This window comes from Oreochromis aureus, linkage group 20 (genome assembly GCF_013358895.1).
Source record: "Oreochromis aureus strain Israel breed Guangdong linkage group 20, ZZ_aureus, whole genome shotgun sequence".
Classification (NCBI taxonomy): Eukaryota; Metazoa; Chordata; class Actinopteri; order Cichliformes; family Cichlidae; genus Oreochromis; species Oreochromis aureus.
In genome coordinates this window covers 9,212,041-9,238,682 of record NC_052961.1, presented here as the reverse complement: position 1 = coordinate 9,238,682, position 26,642 = coordinate 9,212,041, and the positions used below count along the sequence as shown (strand labels likewise).

General features: G+C 37.5%; 1 long non-coding RNA gene across 2 annotated transcripts in view; it reads left to right on the top strand.

Moving 5' to 3' along the window:
* LOC120435387 overlaps positions 1–21,016 on the top strand; it is a 46,113-nt gene extending 25,097 nt beyond the window's left edge. Inside the window, exons 3-4 of one of the 2 annotated variants that reach the window (XR_005609694.1) lie at positions 18,157–18,295; positions 18,396–18,484. This is a non-coding gene — a long non-coding RNA (uncharacterized LOC120435387). Of the gene's footprint in view, positions 1–18,156; positions 18,296–18,395; positions 18,485–20,874 lie in introns of those variants that run through there. The other variant, XR_005609695.1, reaches the window with a different exon arrangement.
* The last annotated feature ends 5,626 nt before the right edge of the window (positions 21,017–26,642 follow it).

The window sequence follows — 26,642 nt, the reverse complement described above, 5'->3', positions numbered from 1 at the left end:
GATCAACAATGGACCCAGGTGATGAGATTAAAGCCCGTGCTTTGTTGGCCAGAGGGGATATTGAGAACCCATGACTGGAAGCACTCATGGATGGGATCTTAATTGGAAATGCCATTATACTTTCAGCAAGTACATGGTACTCTTTGTTCAATTTAAACCTACTGCTATTTATTATTTACCTCTGATTAATCTGTTACTGACTAATTTATCGACACAGCTGGTGAAACTCGGTGTCTTTTCAGATGTTTAACAACGTAGCCATTTTTCTCTTTCACAAAACGTTAACATACTCTTTCTGAATGCATGGGAGAGTGTATCTGCGCCTGAGAGGTTTTATGACAAAAACAGATTTATTTTAAAAAGAGTTTTAGACGTTTACTTATTTAGATATAATATGAACTAGACACTGCATTTTATCAGCATGGATAACTGCTGGGAGGAAGACTTTGACTTAATAACTTGATATGAAGGGAGCTTTACTTTTATTCCCAGTGATGAATTCCTCCTGACACACTCACTAGTGGAAGAAGTTTCCTGACAGTTCTCTGGAGTGTAGCCGCTTCTTCTGTTCTAGTGTTTTTTTTAAACTCCTTTAGACATCTTTATGTCTCTCTAATTTCTTCTCTGATCTGTCTCTGCCACAGCGTTGCAGCGACGGGTTGAAGTAATGGGGAAATGAAATGGGAGGAGTGGATTTGTTGTCATAGTGCCATCAAGTTTAAGCCCCTTGACACTGAGCGTAAGGTAAAGAAAATGAAACCTGGCTCTGTCTGAGACCTAAAAGCACTGTGTCTTTTCAAAAAGGATATGATGTGGAGTTTATTTTTATTATCAACTGAGAGAGTTGGGGGGTGATTAGGTTGCACTTGCATGGTGAAGGCTGCTGTTACTTTTTTCCCCTGGAAATTGTGACTTGCTATACGTTTCCCTCTCAAAGTCACCGGGTCCGTTCCTGATGGTGCGGCTCATAAGAGACTTACATTCTTTCCTTGTCTGGCATTAGCAATTACTGCCACCGTGGAAAGGTCAGGAGATGTTTTTAAAATGCGACCCAGGTCTTTGCCTGACTGCTTCACTGAAATGTTGTCATACATTTATTGGGTATCAAATGAGGCTCCTGCAAGTAGTGCCAAGCAGAAAGCCTTGACATTCTGACATTTTATACCAAGGTGAAGGCCTGTCAGAAGACTTTCTCTCGCTTTCTATCATTTGTCTCTTAGTGTGATCCCTGCTGTTTAATCAATTAAAAGTAATTTTGCAAGCAGCAGAGCATTTTGGAGTATTTCAATATGAGAAATGTATGAGATTAATAAAATAAACAGAAAGATGATTTTTAAAGTTGATTCAGGCTTTATTTGTCTTATGCTGCTCTAAATATATATATTTTAATTTCCATAATTGGGGAAATTCTTTAATAGATATCAATCTAAATGACTGTGTGTATTTTAGAGATAATCATACCTGGAGAGACAATACAATTTTCAGCAAGCTAGAAAATTAATTCCCGTATTCACCAGATGTTTAATTTATCTAAAGGTTGATAACTGAATTTTCAAATATGTGCTATAAGCACATTACCTATTATAATGAGTTATTTCTACGTTATGTGCCAGATTACAGAGATGCTACAGAATATGAGCATACAAAGGCGCACACATTTTTTTTAATTATTTTATTATAACCTTTATTTAACCAGGAAAAATAATCCCATTGAGATTAAGAACCTCTTTTTCAAGGGAGTCCTGGCCAAGAGGCGACAACACGTTAAAAATTACAAAGTTACATACATATTGTAAAATAACAATTACATTTTAAACAACAATTTTCTCCGGCTCTCTCAATCTAGACTTAAAAGCATTTAATGAAATAAGATCTGCTATCTTCCAATCTTTTTGCATCTTGTTCCATGTGGATGGGGCAGCATAACTAAAAGCCCTCTTTCCCAGTTCAGTTCTGGCAAATGGAACATTAAGCAACAAAAGATCGCTTGAACGCAAGCTATAGGAAACAGTGCTTTTCCGTGTGAGCAGATCACAAATGTAAGTGGGCATTTGACCAAGCAGGGCCTTATAAATAAAGATGCACCAGTGAGCAAATCTCCTGGAGGACAACGAAGGCCACCCCACACGAACATACAGATCACAACAATGGGTCAAAGCCCTACAGTTTGTAATAAACCGTAAAGAAGCACATACATTTCAGGTAACATATATATATATATTAGATAACCCTTGACAGTCTTATCTAAAGTTTTAATTGCTCTTAGTTTCATTCAACTTTAATCCGTTTCATTACGCTGAGTCTGTGCTATAAGGTGTGGGCTCTTTTAGCAGATGAATATAGCTTGCCTACTCTCTTCCATTTTGATTGTTATGGTAAAATGTAAGCGCTAATGTGAACCTAATTCACTTCACCCCTCAGCAGTTTAGGCTTTGCCTCATCCATCTCACTTAGAAACTGCACAGCTAGCCAGATCCCTTCTGTATAAAGAGATCAGCTATATTATAATGTCCAGCACAATGATGCTAAATTATTTATCTTACTTAGCTATGGTACAGCAAATAACTGTTAGACACTGAGGAGAAACAACATTCTAGTTATAGACTGTCCTGTTCACTATTGTGCTCTACTGGATTGTGAAGGAGGTGCATAAATAATAGATAAGTAGAAAGCTTTTTTTAAAGGTTAGACCTGTATATATTAGGTTTTTGTTTGGGTCTGTGAGTGTCCACAAACAATGCTAAATATAACTGAGTTTCCTGTCTTGGCATAACACGCGTGTACGTGCGTTTGTGTGCGTGTGTGTTTTAATCAAAAAACTAATTAATGTCTTCATGTATCAAAAGGAGATGTGGCAGCAAAACAGGTGTTCTATTCACAACAGCAATTTGATAAGACTATTAAAAAGCAGGAATAAAGAGCAAACACACATCACAGAGACTTTATATTTATAAATGAGACAGGCCACTCTTTGTAACAAGTACTGCCCCATATATATTAATAGAAATGCAGGCTTTGATATAGATTTGCTCCAGGCTAAACAGAGATTGTGGCCTTCTGATTAATGCATTTTTCATGTCAAACCCATGAGAAAGGACTGGGCCAATGCATGCAAAACTTGTGATAAGTTCTAATGTGGTTGCACTCTTACAATGTATTGTTCACTGTATTTATCACATGTATTTATCATTTTGCTGCTTAGTGGTTTAACATCTTAGTAATGTTTTCAATTCAGAAAAGGAAGTGATTAATGGATAATAAGACATTTACAAGTTATAGGAAACTTTTAAAAACTAGAAACTAAGAAACAGAATCATAAACATATCTGTTTTTGTGCTAATATGCTTGTTAAGATGTAATTTTTAATATGTTTGTCTGGAACAGGTCTCTCTTGTATATGAGACATTGAGTCTTAATGGGACTATCTGTAAGGTTTAATAAAAAAATAAATAAATAAATAAAAAACTACTGGTCTTTTGTTGTTGCTTTAGTGAGAATAATGCCTTGATTGTGGACATGAAACTGAACAACCGTAGATGTGACACCTGAGTAGCCATTGATGTTGTGCGCCTAAAGTAAAATGAAGGCTTAGTTCATAAATTATGGTGTAGTTATTAGTAGATATATGCTTTCACAGCCTCTAGAAATAAGCTCTCTTTTTTTTTAACTTTTAACATAACAACATGTATTGGTAATTTCAGATGTGGCAGCTGAAAATTCAACTCAGTTTAATTCAATTCAATTTAAATTATATATCACCAAGTCACAACAGTAGCCTCAAGGCACTTTGTATTGTAAGCTGAAGACCCTACGATAATAGAGAAAATCCCAACAATCAGACTATAAACAAGCACTTGGAAACAATGGGAAAGAAAAACTTTTTAACAGGAAGAAACTAACAGCAGAATCAGGCTCTGGGAGGGGCAGCAATCTGGTTAGGCATCAGGGGAGGAAGACAGGATAAAAGACACAGTGTAGAAGAGGATTAAGCATGGCATAATAGGCAAGTTAACTCAATAATCCAAAATGTGCTTGTAATGCTATAAAATGAGAAGAAACCCAATGACTTTGCTTAGGCCTTTGTGTCTGCTTGTGTTGTGTCTGCTGCTCTTGTGCTCTCCGTTTTTCCCTCAGTACTTCCAGGAAAAGATAAGGTAACAAGAGCAATGCTAAACCAATATATCATTTGTTTAGCTGAGAAATTATAGATGCCATATGCCAAGGAAACAGCATGTTATGAGTTTTTGTTTTTCTTTGAAAGAGATGAAAGAAAGTGAAAGAAAAGCACTGGAAGCAGGTTTCCAAATGAGACTTATGTAGTGTACTGTTTTGATATCTGTCATTAATCCAGTCCAGTCCTTAATTTGCAACACTTTTGCTCCTGTTATCACCGTGACTTTTAACACGTCTATATAAGAGCCAGTCTGAGCACAACTTTGCACTTTCTTTTGAAAAACCAAAAGGTGTAGATCTAAAATTAACAGTCTTCAGACTCAACAAATGTCTAATCAAGAATCTATGTATTATAGAATTATTTAAGGAACTACAGTAAATCAGATTTTTTTTATATGATGGAGGACAAAAAAAAGCTCAAGTTAAATTTCACTTTTTATGATCCAAATGGAGGCAAACAACAAAAATAGCCACAAACAAGAAACATAGTCACTGAGCAGAAGTAATCAAAGCTCCCACACTGAAAATGGAAAAATAACACCTTGATTTACTGAGAGCCAGAGATACATCCTGGTGAAAGAAACTCCTCTGAAAAGTAGTTCTTGAACAGTAACAAGGACACGTGTGCCATTTCAAAGTCACAGTCAGGAGATAGAGATGGAAAGTGAAGAGAATTTTTTTTTTTTGCTGTGGTCCTATGTCTTACACTCTTATCTGCCTCTTGGTGGGATTAATGCCACCTAAAGGCTCCTCTAACCTTTCTGATTGATTGATGGAGTTCATTTTACAATAACTTAGAGTTTCCTTGTGCATTAATTTCCCCTGCACTGATATTTATCCTTTGCAGGGTTCAAATTCTGGCCTTTTCCCTCCTGCATAAATTGTTGCTTCCAAGTTGACTGGCTCCTGGTCCCTCAAGCTTGTGAGTGGTGTAAGTGCTCTGGTGTCATCTCCATGGGTACAGCATAATTAACTTGCAAAGTATATGTTTGTAACTGGGAAACTCCTTTTTCAGTTAACCGATGCTGATGTCCAATTGGCCTTATCAGTTTTATAGTGTAAAAAGGTGATATATATAATTCAACTGTGTAGCCCCTAACCCTATTTTACAGGCAACATTTTATGATATTTAGCTCACATCATATGTAAATCCAACACTCACGTCTGTATCATTTGCTATATAGTACCATTTTATATATTATGTGTATTTTTATGTGCTGAAAACTAGAGATGGCACGATACCACTTTTTTATGTCCGATACCGATACCGATATCATAAATTTGGATATCTGCCGATACCGATATGAATCCGATGTGTGTTTTTTAATCAATAAAACTGTTTTTTTAATATCTTGCTGCATTTTGTATAAGTTCATACTCAAGTTTAAATAAACAACAACACTAAAGCTATTCTGTTATACCTGTATGTAAAAAATACACTGCACCCAAAATATTTTATAGTTCAGCAACACTGATCAATCTAATAAACTTAAACCTACTCCATCCTCCCTATTCTGGTATTTTAAAGAGTACTTAGCAGAAATATTAAGCAACCTAACTAATAGGGTTGCAAACTCCCAGCAAAAAAAAATAGGGAACCCCCCACCCTCCACCTTGTGATGCTTAATCGATGTAATCAACTTAAATTTGATGCAGGGTGAAAAAAAATGCACAGAATTAAATTATTTTTCAAGAATAATTAAATAGATTCAACATCTTTCTTCAACAGAACTGCAGACTGCACAGATGGTATCTTCCCAAAGGAAAAAGTACTATAGCTTACTAGGGTATATTAGACTTAACAGTTACTATATATAGTAATGGACTTCTATACATTTTACATCAGATTAAAACTTTGGGTGTAAGATTCAGATAATTATTTATTAAAAGCTAGATATTTTAAATGAGCATAAGAAAGAAAAGTATGTCTTTGTGCCCCTTTTCCTGTTCATGCCCTATCGGCCCCCTGGCTACACTTTGCTAGATCCGCCCCTGCACAGTTACCAGCCGTCAGCTACGTAGAAAAGGATCCTGGTGTAGAAAGTAATATTAAATAAATTCTAACAACAGCTTATCAAGCTTAAAGGTGCTGCTGTTGTTCCGCCGCTGGTTTCCTCTTTCTGGTGGAAAGTGGACCAAAAACAAAGAAGAGAGACGGACTCCCGACAGAAAAGCCGATCAGCTGATCATTAAGCAGTTTCACGATTGAAGTAGCCGCAGGAAGGTGAGGGAGAGAGAGAGGCAGTCGCTCCATATATCGGTTGTTAAGCTTAACATGGGAACGCTTTGCAAACATTCAGAGATGAACTTACACATTTGCTTTACTTCTCTCTGGGATAACTTCCTCGGAGATGAAATGCTGGTTTGGTAGGGAGGCTACAAATACACACAGCCGCTCTATCACGTGAGCACACTGCTCCGACATGCTACGGTTATGAGCCGAGTTACGCCGTGTCGCAAGTTTTGTGAGGTGGGGTTTTTTTTATATTTAATGGATCGGATTATATTTTTAATTTCTCACCGATATCCGATCCAGTAATTTACGTCAGTATCGGACCGATACCGATACGTAATATCGGATCGGTCCATCTCTACTGAAAACACACATATATACATTTGAACTGCATGTGAAAAGGGATCAGACCACAGCACAATTTCTGGCCCATGTAATTAAGACAGCGGATGTTTTTTTTTTTGTTTTGTTTTTTGATAGAATATTCATATTCTTGTTATATATTGTGTCATAGCTCTATATCTGTTCCATTTTAGTACACCAAAAACGACATTTGTAGACATAAATAGGGGAAATACATAAATCAATTAATAATTTGTAGAATATTGTCATACAAAATGTCAGTTAATTTCAGCAAATTAAAGTGGTTTGATGTAAGAATTGCTTTCATATTCATTATTTTTTTTTTTTTTTTTTGACTTTTTAGAAACATTGTTATGGCGGGGAAGCCAGAGCGTGAGGTGGACCCAAGAGCAGAGGCTCGGAGTAGGTGTGAACAACAACTTTATTTACAAACACGAACAGCTATAGGAACGGTGAACATGAAACATAAGCTATGGGTTTCCGAGGCTAGGGGCTGTGAACATGGGCTGTGAATTATGGTAAGCTTAACGAGGTAATAGTGGTTTGAGAGCCGGTAGTCAGAGGTATTGTTTGTAGGTGGAGAGAAACGGGACGGGGAAGTGTGGTCGATGAGGTCTGGGTGAGTATGGAGATGGAGTGATCCAGGAATTCCAGATGGTGAGGCAGGCAGGCGAAGCTCGAGAGCATATAGTGAATGGGTCCCGGCTGAGATTGAATGAAGACTCATTCACTATGTGCTCTCGGGCTTCGCCTGCCTGCCTCCCCATACAGGTGAGCGTGGTTATTATAGACTGGAGGACTAGGGTTTCTGTGGAACGACGAGAAGCGCAAGATAACCAGGTAAGTAAACAAGAACAATGATTAGCTAAGGACATGAGAGGCTGAGAACTAACGTAAGATTAGCAAACGATCTGCTGAAAACTAGTTGTGTTCACTGATCTTATATACAGAGGCCTAATTAACTCCACATGAGGATCCTGGTTGGAATGAAGATGGCTCCGCCCAGAGGAAAATACCATAGCACTGTGGAAAACTACTCCCACTCATCCAGACCATGGCAAACATACTAGAATTAGATAATTAATATATGCAGCAGCTCCCTCTGCAGCTGGATCCTTAACTTCCTGTCTGACAGACGCCAAGTGGTCAGACTGGGCAGCACCACCTCATCCCCCATCACACTGAACACTGGTGCTCCACAGGGGGTGTGTACTGAGCCCTCTCCTGTACTCACTCTACACCTACGACTGCACGGCCACTAACAACTCCAACATCATTGTGAAGTTTGCGGACGACACTACAGTGGTGGGTCTTATCACCAACGGTGATGAGACGGCCTACAGGGAGGAGGTCAGCGCCCTGACCCACTGGTGTCAAGACAACCATCTCACCCTCAACGTCGCAAAGACAAAGGAGTTGATAGTGGACTTCCGGAGGTGCAGAGGAGTACACACCCCATCACCATCAACGGCGCCGCTGTGGAGAGAGTGAGCAGCTTCCGCTTCCTTGGTGTACATCTGGCTGAGGATCTTACGTGGTCAGTACACATAGACAAAACAGTGAAGAAGGCGCAGCAGCGCCTCTTCTTTCTCAGGAGACTGAAAAGATTCGGCATGAGCCCCGCGCATCCTCAGGACCTTCTATCGCTGTGCCATTGAGAGCATCCTCACTGGATGCATCACCACCTGGTATGGCAACAGCACCGCTTACAACCGCAAAGCTCTCCGGAGAGTAGTGCGGTGTGCTGAACGGATAATTGGAGGTGAGCTTCCTCCTCCAAGACATCTACAGGAAGCTGTGCCTGAGGAAAGCGGGAGGATCATCAAGGACTCCAGTCACCCCAGCCACAAACTGTTCAGACTACTTCCATCAGGAAGGAGGTTCTGCAGCATCCGGTCCCGTACCAGCAGACTGAGAGACAGCTTTTTCCACCAGGCCATCAGACTGCTGAACACGTCATAGACACCTCACCCTCATTACTGGAACTTCAACATTATGCACTCCATACTGTATATAAATACCACTGTTTTGCACATACCAACCTCTGTATATTTTATATATCTTATTTTATTGTTTACTTTATTTCATTTGTAAAACATGCATATACACACTATATACACACTCACACACACACGTAGAAAAACATATTTAGTATACACATTCAGTAATGTATATACCTTTATATATTGTACATATATTTATTACTTTTAGATTAGCCATTTTTATATTTTGCTTGTTTTACATTATTGTATTTTGCACAACTCTGTTGCGTGTGAAGCTCGCACACAAGAATTTCACTCGCATGTACTGTACCGGTGTACCTGCACATGTGACGTGACAATAAAAGTGATTTGATTTGATTTGATTTGATGTTTAATAGTCATAATAGTCACATTACTTTAAGGACTAAAATCAAAATCTCAAACACAGGGAACTGTTAAAATAAACCCAGCCTGCTAAAATAATCCATCACAATCAATAAACAATCATGGAACAAGAAAAAGATGCTAGGAAAAACGGCACCTGCTGTTTGTTGTACATTTGTGGTGCATTTTAGCCATATTGCTAAAATACAGCAGGGTCACTGTTAGTTGATATACTACTTTTGTTCAAATTTGGAGGTATTCAACTGGCCCATGGACATACTGCTCTAATGTGTGTCAAAATGAAGAGGCTATTTCTTTTTAGCATGTGCTCTCACCACATTATTTTTACATTATCACATTACCAGACAACAAACTTTCCTCTCATACCTGGTTTGTAGCTAGTGATTGGTCCACTCAATGTTTATTTATTATTTAGAAATCGTGAAAGGGTAGTAGTAGAAAGGAGTATTGATGTCTTATAGCAACCACTCAGCCCATTCTCCTGTGAGTGCAAGCGCAGCATATTGGGTGAGGTTATAGATGTTATCCAGCATGGTCTAGGTAAGGATGGTAAACAGGGTTTTGTTGTTAAAAAGGAGGGTTGGGGCTATGGGGTAAACTTATTGCCTTATATTAGCAATTTTATTGTAGCTCTCAGGGGCCATGATGCTGGGAATATGGACCTACCAGTGTCTATCTCCAAAAACAGTCTTGGATCTAACAGCATATATATGTGATATTAAGATCAAGTCAAGAGAGTCAGTAGATCAATGTTTGGAATATAACTGAATAACAGCTTGAATTACAGACCCCTTTCTCCCACATTTTACTGCTGAGTCTACAAAATGTGCTGTAAACACACTTTAATAAGACATAAGGCATCAAATCAATAGAAAGGTTTCCCTGTCCCATATGAAAAAATCTGTCAGTCAGTAGATTTCAGCCTTGTGTTTTGCATTGGCTAGATTAAGGTGAAGTCTTTAAAAAAATCAATAGGTTAGACCCTAAGAATTTCAATGTCAGATGTCATATACTGTATCTTTACACAGACCTCGGATTTAGGCTCTGCCTATTTAAAAGCTTCTGGATTGTTTACCATCTATCCTTTGGTTTCAGCTCATAGGTTGTGTTCGTTCTGACGTCTGTAGTGGGTAAAAGGTTAATTATTGATAAGTTATCCAAGTCAAATGTTCTGTTTTTTTTTTTTGTTTCACTGATAACTATGCGTAGCCTTACTTCAGTGTTTTTTCTTGTCTCTCGTGTTTGAGATGTGAGATTTGTGAAAAATGAATTTTAAGTGAATTAATTTTAAATCTAATAATTCATGACATCTTATGTTTTTTGCAGCAACGTAGGACTCCATACTGAGCCAAGTTCACAGCAAAATGTGGTTACAGTGCTTTACAACATAAATAGTTATTTTGCTGTGTTTTCAGTATGCTTGTTTTGTGTGTTTGTTTTTATTCATATTGTAGTCGGTTGGACTCATTAGCTAAAAAATTTTTCCTTTAACTCCAACTACTTTTTCCAACTATACTAACCAAGAATGAATTGAAACAAAAACAAAACACTAACATATTAAATGAATTCAAGATAAAGTTCTGAAAAAATTAAATTTCACACAGTGTCTGAAATTTAAATTAAACACTGACTGAAAGCAAAGTCTGAAAATGCCATTGGTACCAGGGTTGTACATTATGAATATAAAAACCCAGACAGTCCTGGAGTTACAAAAATAACAACCTAAAAAAATAAATTATGTCAATAACAGTAATGGTAGTGATTTGTCCTGAGGGACAGGTAGACCTGCAAGGACCCACATGACAGCTGGTTATCTGCGGTAGCTGTGTCGAACCCTGAATGCGATTCAGCTGAATATTACTGATGTTGGTGTGCAGAGCGAAACATGATTGTGTGGGCATATGGAGATATGCAGAGTGCACAGTGCCCTTGTCAGGACTGGCAGATGGAAAAGGTTAATTAATAACAGTTGTTTTAGATTAAGAAGCAGAGCCACTTTTGCTGATTTACGGTTATCATCATCACCATTCATTAATAAAGGCAGGAAAAAAATAATCAGTGTGTGGTTGTTTCGTTCACACTGATAGTCATTGTATTTACCAGTTGGTACAAGCTAAGCAACAGTACTATTTGAGTTTTATTTGACCTTGCACAAAATTTGAGTATGGTTGCAATTTTTACTTTCAGGATTTTTCTCCAAGATGCAGATTTTGTTTTTTAAGCTCTATGGGCATCAGCTCAGAGGAGTGTTTTGGATGTTCTTAGAAAGCTATTAATCTGTTTCATTATATGAAGATAAGATATGAAGACTAAACTATATTAGAGCCGTTAAGATTAAATATCTGGTCTGCTTTTAATATTGTCTGAAGATTGCATATAATTCATACAGGTATAACACACATTTAAGAGTCATCATACAAAATGTCATTAAAAACATTTTTATTAAAAATATAGTGAGCCATTTACTTATTAAAATGCAGCTCATCCATTTATTTCTCTTTGGTACATAAGTTACAAATGAGATTTTATTTATCTTGGATTGACACTAGCACAAGTCGTTAGTATAATAAACAGCTATTTTCTGTACTGTGTAATTAAATGATGTATGATGCGTTTTTTTTAAATACCAAAGAGCTGGAGCAGCAAACCCCTCTTTTCTTGTCAGCCACTAATGTCTGACCTCTACCCCTTTTAGCTGAATGGTTCTATTGGTCATTAATGGTAGAAGATGGCTCACTCAGCTTTCTTTTCTCATCAGTTGTGGTTAGTGTTGTGAGTTTGTTAGAACCGGGCACTGCTGGAGGCAGCAGATACACAGCACACCCATTATTTTTCTCATATTTTGCAGTAGAATTTGATTTTTTTTAAAAAAAACAAAAAACAGGAGAGTAAATGTCATGAAAGTGGCACGCTGTTCAAACTGAATTTGTCAGTTTATTACATCGACAACCACAGTGCAGGTCATTTCACTCACTTGCTTACAGCCTATTTGTGAACATTTCTTTTATTCTCTTTCTGACAGATGAAATCCTTTCTTCACATTTTTGTCATTTACTTTGCGATGATAAAGTTGAACAATTAAATTATCCTACTAATATGTGTTGCTAAGTACACAGCTTGGCATTCTCAGTGCATTAAAAGGTATGGTAAAAATAATTTATCTGTATAGCATCTTTCAGTGACATCAAACAACATAATTTCACACATAAAGCATCACGACTAGATATCAAATCTAAGATTAGAATATGAGACACAGGAATCAAAATGAAGTAAATAGTAAATAGTGGAAAAATCAACAGTATTTAGTACATTAACAACTGTGTTTTATAATTAATGCATTCTACAATAAATAAATAAATGTACTGCACATCCATTTGTAAAACAACAGACAATATGAATGTTACCTTTATGCTCTTCATTGACGTAGCTTTCTATAAATCTGAAGCCATGAGATGGGCCAAAGTGTTCAAAGACAGATTTTCAGACAGATTGTCTCACAACTTAACAAGAACAGACAGCTCCCTTTTTGCCTCCAATGATTGTTCGGAGACCTCAGACAAACCCCTTCTTGAAATTTGGAACCTACATGGAGCTCTCCATCTCAGTGAGTAAGTATAGTTAGGTCCCAGGCAGACACCGTGAAATGGGCACTGCTCTGGATCACAGAGCAGGCCAGTGAGCCCATACTACTCATAGCTGGTCCATTTACCATGGCCCATTAGTAAGATCATACTCTGCTGGCTACACAGCACTGCCATTCATTCATCCTTCTACGCTGAGAGTGTTTGACCACACTAATGTTCAAGGTACTCTGTTCAGCTCACTAGCTTGCTGCAGCACTAATAGCTCTGGGCTCTGGAGGCTGGTAATGACTACACACCAGGCTAGACATGCAGGATTGATAGTTTAAATTAGATAGTGTATCTTAACGAATGCAGTGCTTAGACTTATTGATTTGTTTTGTGTGTGATATCAATCGTGACAACAGCCACATTCCAGGTGATGGAATTCTTATGACCCTCCAGGCTATTATCTTTTAATTGGCAAAACAAATGAACCCATATGATATACAATAAGAAAATGTAAATATCAATACAATAACTTGCAGTCCTAGAGGAGAACTTGGGTTCTTATAATATACTGTATGACTGAGTTGTTGCACATGCACTGTACGTGTTGTGTAAGTGTGTGTCATAATGCAACGGCAACTATTCCTGTCATCTCAGTGATTTATTACCCGGCTAGAGGCTCTGTGGCCTGGCCGTGGCCATCTCCTCAGGCCACAGGAGTCACGGTATGCAGCTACATCACATCGGCAAACAGCACAATATTGCCCTGCTTCGCTTCGCTGATGCCAGCTGACACATGAATCTGTCTGTTGACAACGTGGTGTTATGTTGGAAACCTTGCAGGTCAAGTATCGGAGCAAAGGGTTAATGTGAAAATAGATTAAAACCCACGAGGCTTAAGTGGGATTGTGCTTCATACTTCTTTCAAACTTTGGTAAAGTGGTTTATATGAGTTACACACTCGTGTGTGCTGTCCACCCTCAGAGTGCTCAAACCGCAGCAACTCTGGGGCCAAGAACGCCATCTAGTTAACGGTAATTTTATTTGGAACTGGTGAAGACAGATGTGATGACTGAGCTTTTCTGGCCTCTTCAGCTCTATTATCATTTCTCCATTCTCTTTAAGTCACCACATGTCTGAAAATACTATTGTTGCAGGACTGTTTAACCCAGAGTTATTTCTGCTATAAGTTGTTCCATTAACTGTAGAGGTGAAGACAGGACTTTTTTTTTTTTTTTACACAACCATCAGAAAATATTTTAAAAAATTACAATAGATCTTATTTTCACCTTTCTTAAGGCATTTGATTGGTACCCACAGAAATTGCACTCAATGTTTTATTTATTCATTAATTTATTTTAAATTACTTAATTTTTAGTTGCAAAGTGTGCTTAGGTGTGAGAGTGTGTGATATTCTTAAAAAAGTAACTTTAAAGGTATGTTACAAAGCATTTTGTACCTGAACTTGAACTGGACACTTTGAAGACAACTGCAATACTTGTCTGCATTTATCTTTGTGATGTAGTTTAAAACGTAATTTTAATATTACTTTATTTGAACTAGAATGTATTATTTTTGACTAGAAGTATTGTGTGGGATTGTATTCATATTTTTAAATGTGTTCTGAAATAATTAATAAATGCAAAAATAACTAAAATAAGTAAATGTAAAAAGCTAATGCTTGCATAATAACTAATGATTTGATATTACACTTCTTTTTTGTGAATTTTATTTCAGTGAATACTTCTCTAAACAGAAGTATACCTTCTAAATATTAGCATGTGGGCTTTATCATTATCTCTGTCAGTATGCAAGGTTGATTTTTGCATTTAGGTCAAACCACCTCTGTGCCCATGCACAGCCTCACACGGTTGCTAGTATTACTATAGATTCCAAATCTTCTTATAAGAAGTTTATCTTTCAAAGGAACCGAAGACTCGCTAGGTTGTCAACGCAGAGCAGCCGCAGAAAGTGTAGACTGTATTTCCAGAGGTGCGAACAGATTACTTGATGACAGCTCCAGTAGCAGTTCAAGGGAGAGGCTATTTTGAGATCAATATCTGCAGATGAAAGAACAAGAAAGGGGAGAAATGAAAATCCCATCAACTGTCTACTTTTGCTCATTTGGTTAAAACTCCAAACTTTTCACTTTATCTCAGTTCAGTAAATGACCCCTATAGTCAGTCTCAGGTTGTCTCAACTTAATCTGTGAATTTCATAGTTTTAGAAACACATATATTTCTGTGCTATAAAGTATTCAGTCCTGAATCTTGTTTAGATCTGTTACCAAAACTCAAATACAAAATTAGGCTCTTGGAACTCTGATCTGAACCAAATGTCCCATAATGCTTTTAACAAGAAGCTGGTAAGGGCCACCAACTTGTCCACCTCAGTCGACGCTTGCTAACATCACTGCCATGTTAACAACCTCCAGGATGAGGAACATGGAAGGTAATGATAATGGTGGGCGGTCTTCTATCTTAACATAAATCCTGCAACCCAATCTGACAAACCAGAGCATATTTAACATGCACCGTAACTGCCGTGTTAATTATTAACCGTAATGAAGGTCATGATGCTCTGATGTTACTGGAGCTGCTAGGTGAGTCTCTCCACACCAAAAGAAGATATAAAATTATTGTTAATAAAATGTATTGTTTTTATTTTTAATACCTGAGAACCCACAGATCACAGGTATCCAGCCCATTGTTGCTCTCCTTAAATTTTTTTTGAGAGATGTCACTACCATCAAATTCAAAATTAGCAAAAATATATATTTCTTAAAATTATACATATTCTAATTTCAAATATTTGATATGTTTTCTGTGTCCTATTGTGAATAAAATCTGGGTGTATGAGATTTGCAAATCATTGCATTCTGTTACATACATTTTACACCGGTTCCCAGTTTTTTCAGAAATGGGTTTGTGTTATTAATTCTCTCGCTAACAGCAGATACTTAAACTAGGTTTAGTCCAAATTCATGCATTTAATATGATGCTACAATTAGTTCTTATATTTTGAGTCTTAACTCTAATCTGGTTTCCTCATGCCTTATGTTCAAAAGTACACCCGGAGAACAAGAAGCACTGCATAAATATACATTCTTCCTACCAGTGTTTCCTACCTTTATTGCTATTCTAAGTGCTGGAAAAGATTTAATTTATTTGCTGATTCAAGCATAAATGTTCACAATTTCCAGCGCTCAAAACTAATAACAGTCTCTATGCTGAATAATTCAACATGTTTTAAATTAATAATGATTTTCTAGTCTCTCTGTAATTGACATTGTAAATGTCACACTTTGTACATTTGAATGACTTATACATTTGAGTTGGATGCAGCTTCCTCCGCAGGAAGAATATAAAAGAGAGAGATTACTGTATACAGAAGAATGGAGGAAATTCAATGTTGTTTGATGCTATTGACATTATGCTTGGTGAATTTTTTCCCTTGTCCCAGGGTGCACTAGGCTGGTGGAATCTCTTGTAACCTCTAAGCAAGGATCCCAAGGATATAGACTGATGTGTTTCACCTTTTGTCCCTCTGCTTTCTATTTCAGCTTAGACCTCCTTATTCACAGTGTTCAGTAACACCAGTGTTTGGTTCCTCTAGCTGGAAGCAAGCCAGTTATAAATGCCATTTTACAAATGGGCCACCACTGTGATGAATGTTCTCCTGTCTTAGGATCATGACCCTGACACTGTAAAGCAATGGGATAAAGCTATTCATAGAGAAACCCAAAGAGACAAGTACATTAACAATGAAGAAACTTTCTACTCATGCATCTTTTACAGAAGGATATTTACTTCTTCTGTGTAAATCTATTTGGGGGTGGCTGTAGCTCAGGAGAAAGACCAGGTAATCTACTAATTACAAGGCTGGTGGTTCGATTCCTGGCTACTCCCGTCTGCATGCCAAATATCTAAGGTATTAACCCCAAGTTGCTCTGTGATGCATCCCTTAGAGTGTGAATGTGTAGGTAGGAAGCATGGAAAAAAGCTCTTGTATGAATGGGTAAATGAAGCAAGTTGTATGCAGTGCTTTGAGTGCTCCGGTAGAGTAAAAAAGTGCTATATATAAAATCCAGTCCATTTACCATCTATGTGTAGATTCACGTCTGTTCAAGTCTTTTTATAGTCTTATGAGAAATAAATGTTGATGGGGTTTTTTTTTAAAAAACCCTCTATGTTATTACAAATAAACCTCTGTTTTTACAGAAGTGGATATACATGCACAATCCTAATATTTATGTAGACTTTTTTGCTATTCCAGCTATCAGTGGACATAGAGTACAAATCTCCACTAGCTCCACCTTTCATAGACCTGCCAATGAGAAAAACTGCAATTTAAAAAAACAAGAAAAAGAAAAACAGAGCAGTTGAAGTGTGGGGAAAGTTTTAATAAAATCACATCTCTAATCCTGTATCTAATCTCCTTATCATTTCACCTGCATCTGGCTCTAGAATGCTGTGTGCATGCCAGGATGGAAGGAATGCATGAGGTGCACACATTTTTCTATAAATGCCATTTTAATATGGAACACGCCATTTCCATTTGTGTGTGTGTTTGTGTGTGTGTGTGTGTCTCCAGTCCAGTCTCCTGTGTGTGTGCACATAAATATTACTTCAGTATGTCTAGGGACTGGAGACATGAGTTCCCGAAGGTTCATCCCAGTGATTCCTTAAATGAGAAAAGGCAACAGTTCCATTTGAGGTTTAATTCTGCAAATATTGATGCAACACATCCAAATTTATGAGTGCTGGAGGATTTAGTAGTAACCTGCACAATAACCCTGGGACTGTGTTCAGACTGAACAATCTGCAATCAAACCATTTCTGCCCAATGGCTGCTTCTTCCCAAATGACAAGATTAGCTGCCACAACCCGTAGCTTAAGTTCTTTTTGCAAGATTAACTGAACGTTATTAGCTAAATTAAAGGTGATTAATTAATGATGGTGTAATAACACAGTGATTACAGAACACTAATATTTCATTGGAAAGAACGAATAAGGTAATTTCACGACATGAATTTTTAATATAAGGGATTAAATTGTGCTGACTTGCATTTTAGATATTTTCTTATATTTTGGATTAACAGCTCGTGTACTCCTTAAAATTCTGGCAGTCTTATTATCAGTATCTGAAATAAGAATCTTTATTTTATTTTATTTACTCTTAAAAAACTGCAGCAGATCATTTCTATGTCACAATCCCATAATGATCACCAAACTGTTTATTATATTCTTTTTGCCTCAGTTTTTTGTTTGAAGATATGCGCGTGTCTGTTCATATCATGTGTGTGTCTAGTGTTTTTGTGCAGTTCTGTTCTTCTGTTTTGTTGTACTTACGGATTAGCCACATCTGGGCCATTATTTTATCAGGGGGTTTGTGTAACTTTGTTATTTTGTGCTGACTCTGCTAACTGTAGGTCAGGCGTCTCCGTTGAGTCCCAATTCTGGAACCATCAGCTCCCCAGTGTCCCCTGCAGCCAAACATCCACACTACCTGCCAGGCCCATATAATTCCTGCTGCTGACAACTCACTGAGACATCTTTGTAATTTAAGACGTAATTCTCTTTTCCTGGGAGCTGTATAAAATCTATATTGCAACCATAAACAATCCAGTCTTTCCTGTGAGCCTCACCATCTTCTTTTTTATGTATGCAGGGAGATATTGTTGGAGATGTGCAATAGCAAGCAGTTCTGTTGCCTGAAAGGCCAAGCAGCAATATGGTGGATAGAGGCAGTGTCCCTGGTCATCCTGATGGAGGTGGATGTTCCCTTTTACATAATTTTTGTACTCTTTTCACCTTGTTCATATTCTCCACCTTACAAGCTGAAGCAGATATCTAAAGATATATATACACTTTTTATTTGAGTCTAACAGGTTTTCAGTGCCATCATAATCTGCAAGACTAACATTTTTAAAACTAAGACTACTCATTATCACCAGAGGCTTGAGTTCACAATGTTAAGAATATTTTTGTATGTGGTGGTTGGGGTCCTCATTATTCCATGGAGTCACTGTCCTTTTGGTGAGACGTTTTACTTTTTTTTTTCCCCCCTCTTCCATTTAGAGCGCTGGAAACTGATTTGTGACAAATACAGTAAGTGAAATAATCATCATCATTATTTTTTTCTGGTTATTTATCATTTGCCTGACAGAATGTCAAAAGCACTGAATTTCAATTTTGTATTGTTCTGCGGTAAGGCTAATTATGCATGTCTAAGTCTCCAGCTACCGTAACAATTTGTGCTTATGAGGCTGCTCATTGTGGCAGTTCCATGTGTCTGCTGCTGCAGACGCTCCAGGCATTATTCCACTTCAGCCTGACACCAGTGTCTCTTCAAATTCCATCTCATTGCATTAGTCATTAAGCTCGGCACTGACACCACCCATCATATCATTGCCTTAATCACATCTGAGCTCAACTGTGTACATATGACCATATCATTAACACAGACTTCCATCCCTTCTCTACGCCCCCATCCTTCCATGCCCTTCCATTTTGCTCTTGCTTTATTTTCTATCTCAGTCTTGACCCCGTGTTTAATTCATCACACTGGGTAGTCCAGGTATCTGTACAGTGACAAATGACATTCACTTTAAAATGATTCATTCAGTGATTATTTCCACTACCTCACATGCAAAATTATTCATCCTCGGGGTGGGTTGTTGGGGGTGACTGGGATAACTAACAGTGATGGAGTGCAATGTAAGTTACTAACCTTGTGCAAAATGGAAAAAATGTTCACCATCCACTAGTGCAGAAAAATATGATGTTGGTGAGATTTTTCTATATCCTGTCTCCCTGGGTAATGATGAGCATAGCCCGGCCAGCTACACTGATTATTAAAAGATCTGTTTTGTGTGTGTGTGTGTGCGTGTGTGTGGGGACTGAACTTTGCTGACGTGGTGATTACAGACATCCTGTCACCTGTCTAATAGTCAACTGTGGTTAGACCAGGATTCTGACACACATGTACCATTGTAGCTAAACATGCACAATGCACTCATTGACACTGTGAAGGAACACACCAAGTTTCACTCAGACAGAAAAGCTAAATAACACCAGTGATATTTTTACTACATAGACTTAGCTATACGATGCGTCAGGCCATCCATCTTTTTATTTATTTTGCTCCCGCTTGCTTGCTCTGACTAAGTGGTTGTAATATGTGAATTGACAAATCTAATTCAGGAGACAGTATTCTCCCATACTGGCAAAATAAAATTTACTGTTATATTTGCTTCTCTTGCTCCCTATGCCCATAACAGCATCCCAAGATGTTGTATATCTAACTATTTTTAGCCTTGAGTAGAAACCTGCAAGCAGCATCATTTCTGGACATAAATGCATAAAACTACTTTCATCTGCTGGATGACTCATAAATGTGACAAGGGGCAAAGTGTGATTTTATTTGGCCGTCAGCTCATAATGTGTTCATAGTTTAGTTTGACAGTGCGGCTCATATTTTCTTGTTAACATATGTTGGGCTAGGCTACACTTTCATCTCATTCTGATGCATATAGACGGTTCAATCTGCAATTTGTTTTGTACTCTCATTTTCATTTTTGGAAAAATTATGATTAAGGTGGCCAATACATGATTGAGGCCTTTCAAGAAAGTCGAGCATTTGATGGATTAAATGCACAGATGCTGTGACATTTTATCACTCCGCCGCAAAAGAGGTCATTGCATGAAACAGTTGCACAGCGCTTTCTCGTTGTAAAACATTCTGTGGTAACTTTAAAGAGCCTCCAACTTCAGTTATAGGACTGTTATATGACTTGTCATTGATTTATCTTGTATCATTAAAGCAGCTCATGGATGCACGAAAAGAATCACTTTTTTTTTTTTTTTTTTTGCTGCAGCACAATTGCATTATATGGATAAGCCAGCTAAGCTGTTCCTCGACCTGAAATTAGATTTAATATGCAAGGACTTTGAAGCTTGCACCAATTGGGTTACTACAACAAGCTGGATTATTGGAATTCTTAAAATGGGCTTTTATTGTATGGTTTAATATTGTGAGGAAACTAGCACATGTGCTGCAGGGACCAGCAGTATCTGTAACAAAAGGGATTTTGGCACTTCCTCTGGCTATGGTGGATTAACCCTATCTGTAATATGCTCTATTTTAGGGCCTGACCGATGGTTGTCACTTCCCAGGTTCTCAGGAGACACTGTGGTCTGCAGCAGTCAGAGATTTATATGGAATTAACATGGCTGGAGTTGATGGTAAATGACAGCTGCTGACTCTCACTTGGGATCCACCTTAGCAGGATAAAGGTATTTCTGCTTGGTCTTTCTTCAGCCTCTGTGATTCACAGTAATGAGGTTTGCCTAGCCACTCAAGTCCTCAGAGAGACAGGTGATCGTCTGTTGACTCTCCTCACCACATTGACAAGATATTACTGCAGAATCAAATATAATTACAGGAACATGTCAGCGCCATCTGCAGTAGAGAATCGGGGTCTTACATCTAATAATGATTTTCTTTGTCAATTAGTCTTTTAACCATTATATGTTCTGGAATATACAAAAGAAGAGTAACAAAAGACTGTGGATGTAATTTTTCTCCATAGACAGTGAATGGCTGCAGTTAATGGTAGTTTAAAATGACTTTCAAGTGAACTACAACTTGTAACAGCATAAAAGAGGGAATAATTAGGAAAGAGATGGAGAAGGTATATGTTGTTAGTAATATATGTGACATGAGATAAACAATAAATAAGGTTTAGTGTTTCATTTGCCTCTTAGATGCTTCTCTACAAACGTAAATCTAAGTGTTGCCCGCTCACAACGAGAGGTAATAACCCTCAGGGCTGTCTAAGCTATTGTTATCCAGTGCCGATACCCATCCCTCTGCAGTGCACTGTTAAAATTTACTGTCAAAGAGTGAAGCGGAGCTTTATTTTGACCTGTTTTGGTCAAACAGCTTAATAAAGCCAAATAGTCTGAGATTGAGATGGAGGAAAACAAAGTATTTTTTTACAGCAGCAACTGCTTTTATGCCTTTGCTTGGGCAATTTCACAGAATTATTCAATACATAAATTATATCATAATCCTGTTTAAAAGAGAGCTTTGATATGATCTATAGCTGATAAGACTTTTGCTTGTAGGATCTAAATTCTTTCATTGGCGGGTTCAAGATCTGTAAGTGCAGCTCGGTATTTGGAGCACGGTTCAAAAACTGTGTTGTGTTATGTTCTGGTTAGAATGAGATACTACAACTGTGGTGACTAGGGATAAGCGCATTGGTTTCATTTTCCACAGTCACGGTCAGTCAAATATTTATCAGGATATTCAAATTCACTCCTGGTTTTCCAAAAAGGTTTTATTAATGAGATTATATTTCCAGATAGAGGTCTGATTGCCATACTGTGGCCAGCACTAATTTCTATAATTTTTGTCATTTTTCTAAATGGTGACTTGACTTGAGGACATCCTAGCGAAGTCCCCATGCTCCAAAAGGAAACCAAAGGAAGCAAACATTGCTTATTGTCCATAATTCAAGTAATTTTATCTATTTCCAACTCTTAAAAGGTATCCAACTAGGTTTTATTTTACAGTATAGGACAGATGATCTTGGTTGTTATTACTGATTTTGGACATTTCCTAAGACATACTTATTTAGTTAAATTAACTGATGATTTCAAACAGAAATGCCTTTTGATTCATTTATTTTTCACAACTGCCTTATCAGTTTGTGTGGAGCAGGAAAGATTGCTAATACGTGGGCATATATTTGGTTAATCTTATATCTAACAAGCAAGCAGATGTTGTGGAGTAACACAAAGTAATGCTAATTATTAGTGCTTTTCTAGTTTTATAGACTACTCAGAGCACATTATGAGACACATTCACTCATTTAGATACACATTTAACAGTTCTCTTATTGGCTCATTGTCACTCCTGGTTTGGTTCAGTATTACACATAGAAACATGTACTGCTAACCCACTGGGGGGAGATTTTACAGATGATTTTCTTGCTCAAGGACATACTGACATGCAGGCTAGAAAAGCCAGGGATCAAACAACCAACCTACTCATTAGTCGATGACCTACTCTAACTAAGAGCCGCAGACCCTACAAGTAGTGTAGCAAGTTACTTCCTTTACTTTGTACTGTAGTAAAATAAGTCAAATAATACTTTTCCTGTATGGGTAATGACCCCTACACTGACAAATACCATTTCATTCCTAAGTTTGGATACAGGCACTGTTAATTGAACCATTCACTTCAGTATTTTACAATGTAAATGTCACAATTATCCTATATACTACAACTTCTGAAATAGTTTTTGATACGCCTCAATTATACAACCTAAAGTGGAACTAAGACTTGGTATATAATATAACTTTTTTCATTACAATTCCAATACATAACTGAGCTGATTCATATAAGAACAAAAATGGAACAGTCTTGAACTATCTAGGCATCTGTCCAGTAAATACAAGTTTTAAATTCAGTGACCTCAATGCAAGTGGCAGGCCTGTCCTATTAAAAGGTCTTTCCTCCCTGTCTTTGTCTCTTTGTAAACAGATCTTTAAAAGGCGATGACTTTGCCTGGCCTGTGCTGCTTCATCTGCGAAGTTAGAATCATCAAGAGAAGAAGCCCCAAGCTATTGATTTGTGATCCCTCATATAAACACACACACACACACCTACTCTGTTTGGCTTAGTGTCACTCTTGCTTTGGCCTTTTAAAATGTTATTTCTGCCCAGCTCGTATGGGTTGCAGGCAAACATTAAAAACAAAGGTCTAACAACCTTACGGCCACATCAGAAAAATTCTTTTTTTACCCTTTACATTTCGCTTCTCAACAAAAGGAAGATGGATAATTACATACCGTATGATAAAAACTCATCTGAACAATTATTAAAAACACAGCTTCTTTTTCCTCCACAACCTGGCTATTTCTTGTCACTTAGCAGAGGCTTGACTGTGTCAAATCAATGTCAAATTTAAATGTTAATAGAATCTTAAATTATTCAACATCTAGTTTAGCCCATTTGACCCAGTCCCTGGCTTGAAATACCTCTCCCATATAAATATATGATGGAGCATTATGGATCTGGCCAGGTCCAAGGGATTTCAAGGTAGCGCTATAGGAATTATTATTGTTGTTGTGTTTTGTTTTGTTTTGTTTTGTTTTGTTTTTTAGTATCACTATTAAGATTAAGTAGGTGGATCCCAGGTTTTTTTAGTTTTACTTTTTTTGTAATTAAGCTGACAGACGTTATTAGATATACTATGAGATAACTCAGAACATTTATTAGTCTATATACAAAACACTTCACATATATTATTTCATATATATTGAAGATTTGGAAATTTACAGTACAGGCAAATAGTATCTGGGAATTGGCAGGGAGCAGCAGAACAACTGGAAATCTACTTGACCCATAATATTTCAAGATGTCATGGTTTTAGGCTGGAAATTAGCCTGGCACATGCAGTGCACCTCTATGCCATGTCAAGTTCAGTCCAGCCCCAGACTGTTTCCAGTCAAAAACAAAGTCTGCAACACAAAAAGGACCTACACATCATCAGGCCTACCAGTTGTGAACTGCTAAGTGCAGTATATAACTTTTCCTTCAAAGTAGCAAAGTAAATTTCTTTGGTAATTTTTAATAACATACAGATTATTTAAAATGAAATGTATTACTTCCTTAGCCAGTTTACACTTACAATATTATGGCAGAGTATTAACTTTTCATACTGCTGCTAAAATCTTCATTTGGACAATAAACCTTAGTATCAAAGTGATGCTTATGAAGTATCACAGTCACTGCGGCACTGTATAAGCCTGTGATGCTGTAACCCTTAACTTAGAAGAACTTACAAGAAAGTAAAGTTGTTTTCTCAGTGCATCTGAATGTATCACATGTGTAGGCAGTGGCAAAAAATATAACAATGAAAATACAGTCAGAAAAGTGTGTGGTGTTTGCCTGGGATAAAATGTCATTGTGAGGTACAGACTGTAGGCAGTGAGTGGGCTCGTGGCATCATCACAGAATGTGATTTATTATTGCAATGGAAAAGCACTGAAACTTTCATTGAATCACCAAGAAATCATTTATCACTTTTATTAGTCTCAAGTATTCCCTTTGCCATTCAGCCTACAGCCATCCAAATAAGCACAGAGGAGGAAGTCAGATAGATTCAACACCTAATGGCAGCAGCAAAGGGACTGATTCAGATATGTTCCAGATGTTTTATGATTAGACATAATGTCCTTTTTGAAAAGGCAACCACAGCTGCAGCCAGAGCAATTAAACTGTCTATTTTCAGCCATGTGAGAACAATGTACTGCCCCAGAGAATACTAAACATCTATTATGTAATTAGAGGGACCGCACACCATATGTAAAATCAAGTCTTCCAGAAATCACGAACTTAAGAAAATGACAGTAAATGGTAGTGGTAAATGGCAGTTGTCATTATTCCATCTGTTCTCATGACATAACACATGAATCACATGGTACTTTAACAATTTGGCACAGACAACCACCTGCTCACATGCTAATGCTATAGACATCTGTTGGCTGAGACACAAAAGTAAAGTTTTATCATTTTGCCTTGAAGAAAGACATTCCATTATTTTCTTGAATCTACCGAATGATTAATTCCACAAGGCCAAACCATTTTTATTAGACTCCATTGAGATGAAAATAACTAATGACAGGTTCATTGTACTTCATTGAACCTTTGCTTTGACTTATGTGATATTTTCAGCCAGGTGGTCTGAAATGTCTTGGCACCAGTCTGTGACTTTGTAAAACTCTAACAGGCTGCATCCCTGTTTTATTTGTCTTGACCTTGACATTTTCCTACTGCTCCATATGCATGCTTTTATGAAACCACATGTCACTCTTAATGCAGTTGGTGCCGTGCTGTGTCAGTTTGATGCACTAAAATATGTGACACGCTTTGAGAACAACAAAGCCCCCACACTTCAATCAGGGGAATAAAATACGCACATAGGAGACATGCACACAAAGACAAAATCCACACACGACCATATGTAATAGCTTGCAGTCATTAGCAGACACAGAATGTATGTAATAAAAATCATGATGAAGCACATCAGCAGTAGCCACTGTGCAGTGTTTCATCCCTGCAGCGCAGTCATTTAACGAACGATGCCCAACAGCGGACAGCCAAATATTAGTTTTCCCGTTCTCCCTCTGTATCCAATGTAACTAGAGGGGTTTACTCCACCCCCTCTACTCTACCCCCAAATTGCTCCTGCACTCATTACTTCAGCAGGATTGATGTTTTCTTTTCATAAAGCACCAAGTTGATATCCCATGGATTTAGAATTAATAAAATATGAAGGACATTAATATTCCCAGCATTCGTATTTTGCTATTATTGCAGAGGGGCTATTGAAGCCCCTGCCTCACACAGCTGTCAATCAAGCTGCAGGTATGCTGTTGCCGCTCTGACCCAGTCAGGCTGGAGGTGAACACCAGTGACAGACTTCAAGCAGCTCCCGCTAGGACATTAAAGGGCATGTAATGTTTCAGAGGAGGCGCATGCATTTGAGATCTCCTCAGTGTTGATGTAAACCATGTTCTAAATGAGAATTATTGTTTGGCTTTGATGTTTACTCTTCATGTGTATTTCAAATGTCACAACACAGATCAATAAAGTTTTAATTTTTGACAAACAATAATATAAATTTTCCCTAGTGTGAAAACCAGTAAAATCTTTAAAATAAATCTTTGAAATGTGACAGTATGCTGTTAGCGTCTCATTTTAATCTATTGGCTGTGGCTATTGGGTTTGGCATTACCACATAAAAACACATCTATTAATAGATTTTTTTTATTGTTGCATAAATTCTATTGTCCTATATTCACCATTTGTGGGAAAAAAAAATTTTGGGCAAACCTGTAA